Source organism: Mytilus californianus, unplaced genomic scaffold (assembly GCF_021869535.1).
Source record: "Mytilus californianus isolate M0D057914Y unplaced genomic scaffold, xbMytCali1.0.p SCAF_26, whole genome shotgun sequence".
NCBI lineage: Eukaryota > Metazoa > Mollusca > Bivalvia > Mytilida > Mytilidae > Mytilus > Mytilus californianus.
In genome coordinates, this window is record NW_026262675.1 from 1,801,608 (window position 1) to 1,807,560 (window position 5,953).

The 5,953-nt window shown below is 30.5% G+C and overlaps 1 long non-coding RNA gene across 1 annotated transcript; it reads left to right on the forward strand.

Annotated features, from left to right (window-relative positions):
- Positions 1-3,348: 3,348 nt before the first annotated feature.
- LOC127732658 (uncharacterized) lies at positions 3,349-5,400 on the forward strand. The gene is made up of 3 exons (XR_007996370.1): positions 3,349-3,434; positions 4,240-4,475; positions 5,247-5,400. It is a non-coding gene; the product is annotated as an uncharacterized LOC127732658 (long non-coding RNA).
- The last annotated feature ends 553 nt before the right edge of the window (positions 5,401-5,953 follow it).

Genomic DNA, 5,953 nt, shown 5'->3' on the forward strand with positions numbered 1-5,953 from the left:
TACTTATAATAGAGTTTTTATTTATATATATAAAATTACATCGAAGGATGACTTTTTGTCCTTAATTAATATGTATCTGGAAGACGAAACCTAACTTTTCTACCGATAGCATATTTGTGTTCGTTGAGAATGGACTTCTTATTCATTTAAAAAAAATAATACTAAATATTCGCCGAGATCTATCAGAATGGCAGTTCTTAGCCATCTTTCGGTATTTATAATTTTGCCACATGTTCGTAAATTTATACGTCAAAATGCTGTTGTAACCATTACACACATGAAGGTGTGATACTGTGAATTTTAGTAAAGATTTAAGGACTCTGCGCGAAACAAAGTCCATTCGAAATAGGCCCCACCTCTTAAACAAGTACGCTCAACAAACATACGGAAATCTGTTAGTGTACACATATAATTTGTTTTAGGGTGATGGTTCCTATAAAAGTAAATGCACAGTATTTAGGCGTTATAGTATTGACTTTTAGTACTGTATGGACCGATAGGGTTAATATATTGGAAATTATAGTATTCAGAAATCAATAAAAAAATACTCTTTCTTTTTTGTTTTAAACTTTTGAATCTGTATGTAATGGTGTATAAGGTTTAATAATTTTGATTTTGACAAGAGTTCAAAAGTTCATTCAAATATTGCCAATGTGGCTTCAACATGGACAAATCCCCTTCGACCTTGGAGGCAGGGTGTTGGTTGGTGACCTTGCGACCAAAGGACGCATTTTAAAGGACATGTGACCTTTAAAAATGTTCATAACCGTTTTACTTATATGTTTTATATGCTTAAAAGTGACGTAGTGAACTGAAGCAACTTTTAAACGTGACTTTGTGACCTACTGGAGCCCCTACATGTTTGCCATTTGATTTCGAGTATTTATGTCTTACATAGAGTATACGTTTTAGATCTTAATGAACATAATATATGCATTTATAACTAGTAAATTATTTAGTCAATACAATATGCATTATTTAAAAACACTCTGTCACATTCACATGTGAAACAAGAGGTAAACATATACAGAATACAGTCACATACGATCATAGAAAGAAATAAAACAACTCTAACATGGAATATATTAATAAATACTATACTTTATAATACTTTAATTAACTTTGAAACGAATAAAGATACCTTTTTTAGTACCTTGATATTACCCAATGATAGTAATCCTTTCATTTTTACTGCGCTGGGATATTTTACATAGTACTCTGGGATGTGTTGATTTCTTATATTTTTTACTAAGATGGAATTGCATTCGAATAAGTAATAATATTCATTACCAATAGCATTCGACCGCATATTACATACTCTCTCTTCTTTCGGAATATTGTACCACTTACCTAGCTCTACTGGAATTTTCACATTACAGCATCTTAATTTAGAAAATATATTCACGTTCGATGGGTGATAATTGTACAAGATACTTTTCTAAACCAAACATTGTTTTAAACAGACCGTAAAATTCACCTCTGGAAGAATTGTAAATATGACTATACCATTTTTTAATGTATTCGTCCTTAAGATTTTGTTTCAGAACGTTTTTCAATTGATTTACTTCTAATGGCATTTGCTGAGTCTAAACATAGCTAAGTCAGGTATTTCGTTACCATAAATTACTTAAAACCTTTACTAAATTATATCATAGATACAAAATATTGGTTTGGAAGTTTGACTGTATCTTTAGAAACCTTACCACAAACGAGATATCACATCCTAGTTTTCATGGTGATGTGGTTTAACACTGTAGCAAGATCTTTGAATATTGCTTTTGTATGTGTACTATTACATTGATTGTTCTTAATAAATAAAAACATAACTTAACATGGATTGCTATACAGTTATGAACACTAGTGGTCCTAAATCCTGTGGATACATATATTTTGGCATTGCACGAGGTCATGTTTTCTCAGACTGTTTATGAGGTCTTTATTACACTAAACTCGTTTGATATGTACTGGTAGATATTTAAGTCTGGTAAAACATGATAATTTATTATTTGAAATTGACTTTCAGCAACTTTTAGTAATCTTGGATCGGTATTGTGTTTTTTTTTTTTTTGTCTTTTTGTTGAATGTGTTAAATGTTATGTGTGCTTCTTGTCGAACTGATGAGCCATGTCCTTTCAAACTGATTTTTACAGGGTTTTATTTATGTTGAATATACATTAACACCACTGCCAATTACAGGTAAGGGTTGAGCGTGCAGAAACATGTTTAACCCTGTCACGTGCTTTATGTGTCTCGCGTTCCTACGTTAGGAGCCTGTTTTCCGGATGTTGTGATTGGTTGCTATCAACCATAATTGTGTTCTTTTCTTTTTGCATAAATCGGCTGTTAGTTTTCACTTATTAATTGTTACACATTTTGTCATGTTTGGGCCTTTTATAGCTTACTATACGGTATGGGTTTTGCTCATTGTTGAAGACCGTAAGATTACCTATTGTAGATACTTACATCCAAGTCATTTGGTCTCTGGTGGTAGTCTCAATGGTAACCATACCACATCTTCTATTTTTTATAAATATTGGTGAATCATCTTTTTACTCAATAAAACACGAAACAAGAACTGTCTGAAAAAAAGTTATGGGTAATTTTCCCAGTATTAGTTTCAATCAAATAGTCAAATTAGAAAGTTGTTAAAATATACAGGAATTTGATTATTAATTTGACTAAATATTATATTTAATATATCCGAAACATAAAAATGTTTTCAGTGATAATTATTGTTGTTGGAGACAATTTTGATACACTTACCCAAAGTAAGCATGTTTTTCGTAATATAATTGTATAGAAGGACATCGTTGACCATCATGAATTAATTTGTATCGAAATGACAATAATTTCTCTTTACTTCCGATAGAACTCTGGTTTGACTTATTAATATCCTTATCATTTATTAAGATATTTGTGCCATCAAAATGTGCAATTTTGAGCCATCTTGAGGCATTCATTATATTGTTTAAAATATTATTAAATACGCCATAATACTGTATGAATCTTCAAGTCCACACATCAAGCTATGACATATATATACTATGAATTTTAGTAAAGTTTGAATTACTTTGAAAAAAAGGCCATATAGTGTGAAATGAATTTAGGGGAAATAGGCCCTACCTCTCGGAACATAAGATTGAGCAAATCGGTAGTTTATTCCTTTATTTTTCTTACATGTAATATGTGGAACAATATGTATGTATTTATCAATAACAATGGGACTACTGTAACAAACAGACTCTTATTAGCGATAAGACATACTAAATTATGTATGTCAATCAGAATTCAAATTATTACGTAATTTTTCACGAAAAGTGACCATTATCTTGTCTGGTAGACAAGGTGTATGATTTATCTACAGGTTTACACAATGCTATATAAACCTTTATTTTCAGAGTAAATGCAATCTGTTTGCCAGACTGAAATAGAAAGTAAGTTGAATAGATATTATTGCATGTACAAATTTAGTCACTAATAACTGATAGAAATATCACGGGATATAAAACTATTACATAGTTAAAGTAAATGCCCTAACTGGTAAAATTCAACAATTGTGGAAGTTTCATTGTTAAAGTATGATTGAATGACCGAGGAAATATGTTTGTGGTAACATTGTTTATACATGGGAATGAGAATATAAGTCAGAATCTAGATGAAACTTAATTTATTTTTGTAAGCAACTTTATGACAAGCTGGAATACGGTCCATTTGAACCGACTAGAACACGGTCAAAAGCGTTACACTTTCCTCTAGCCTATTTAACTCTTCTCAGTTTGAACTATAAAAAAGTTGAGACATTTTATAGCTGGGTCCTTGATATACTAGCAGTGGTATATTATTTCAGTTGTCTTGGAGCATCATTAAAAGTTTTCGAAAACAAATGGGGGAATAGTTACCTTTAGGTACTTTTTATAGACAATATTTTGTTTGTATTTAGCATCTCATGCAGTAATTAGTACCAAACCGAATATTTTTCGTTTATAGTAATACTAGAATGAGTTTGTAAATAAACGCAAATTATTTTCGGGCGATTCAGTGAAAATCATTCTCCGCAGTATAAGAAACAGTTTATCGATCATTTTCAAGACACCTTCTATATCGAAACAAATAATAATGCTCAGAACCATAGCACAGCCAGGGACATTTTAGTACATGAAGTGTCACCTTAAATTGTTTTCGCTTATTCTGTGGTTAATTGATTGTGGTAGCTTATTTCTATTGGTTTTTTTTTTTCAGATCTAAGATGACTATGATTAAAGCACTTATTATTTTGTTGTGTGTCGCTGTTGCCTTTGGATTCCAGTATGGCTACTACGGTGACAACGATCGCTTTGATATAGATGATGACTATTATGGTCTACGTCTACGTCTCGGCGGGAGAGGACATGCTGTAAGACATATCAGACCAAATGTCTACCCTAAATATGCTGTACGCAGTGTTGTAAGCCGACCAACTATACATATCGTTCGTGGTAAGTTGTTTATTCCATTTCTATAAAAACGGAAAACATATTTTGCATACTCTCGATCAAACGGTAGTGAAGTATCCAACAATTTTATGTATATTTCCTAAATTGTTCGCGTTCAATTATACTTATATCAATGATTTCGAAGTAAAAACTTTCATAAATTATATGAATAAAAAATTGAAAAAAGATAAAAAGTTTTCTCTTAAATATTTATCTTTTCGCGTAGTTCAAATTTTTTTTATTGGTATAAAGGTTAAATAAAGAGAACCACAGATTATTAAAATATCGCCGAGTTTATGTTTTAACAGCTCAAACTATAAATCACAGAACGATGGAAACAATTAATTCCCCCCAAAAAATATTTTGATTACTTCATTGTTATTTCCGTCATTCAAACGAATATTTTTAATTTAAAATTTAGGTAGCATTTTTTGTTTATTGGAATTTCTAATCAGTTTGTTGGCTGAAATCGTTCTTTCTGTTTAGCATGTTTAGTTTTCTCATATCTAAATTCTAGAGAAATGGTTCTTCTGGTAAGTTATATGCAAAATTAACTAATTGTTCAATAACTCCATAGAACGTTTCTTTCTTTCTTAACAGATGTCGAAATTTACTTCTACTTTGTTCTTATCGTCAATAATGATAATGATAATAAAAACATTTTTTTTTACTTGTCTCTATTTACTTCCTATGAATACCAATGTAGGCTGATTAACTTTCGAATGTCATATTTAAACAGATACAATGAATAATTTATATATCATTACTTTGTAGGATACTGAAGAAAAAATAATGTCATCGTAAGAAAATAGAACATCGAAGGAAAGGCTGGTTTCCATTAAAGTGCTACTGATCGGGAGCAGTAATCTCCGTTTCACTATTTATAATGTTGTTGTTTAATATGATTAAACTAATGAGTAACAGGGTATTCCTTCTTTGTTGTTTCTACTATAAACAAGCACAATTGTAACTATACGAAAAAACGACAAACCATGGTTCAATAGCGAGCTTAGGAGAGAAATACGCACTAGAGATCGATTACGAAAAAAGGCTTTTATATCTAAAAAAACAATCGGATATTTTGAAGTACAAGCGACAGAGAAATAGGGTCAATAATATGAAAAAAATTGCTAAAGAACATTTTGAAAGTAATTTAGACCACATTATTCTAAATAATGTATCGAATACAAAAACTTATTGGAAAATAATGAAAATGTTAATCAAATCTAACAATGGATCAATAACATCCCTCCACTCCAAAATATTATAAATACCGAAAAAATAGACGAAATTGCATATAAAGATGAAGAAAAATGTGAGCTTTTGAACAAGTATTTTAATTTAATCTCCAAATTAGGTGAAGAAAATATCAACGTACCACAATTTGAAACTAAATCTAACAATAAAATTTGTGACATACATGTCACTATTCAAGAAATTATAGATATGATTAATATTCTTGATCCAAATAAAGCCTCGGG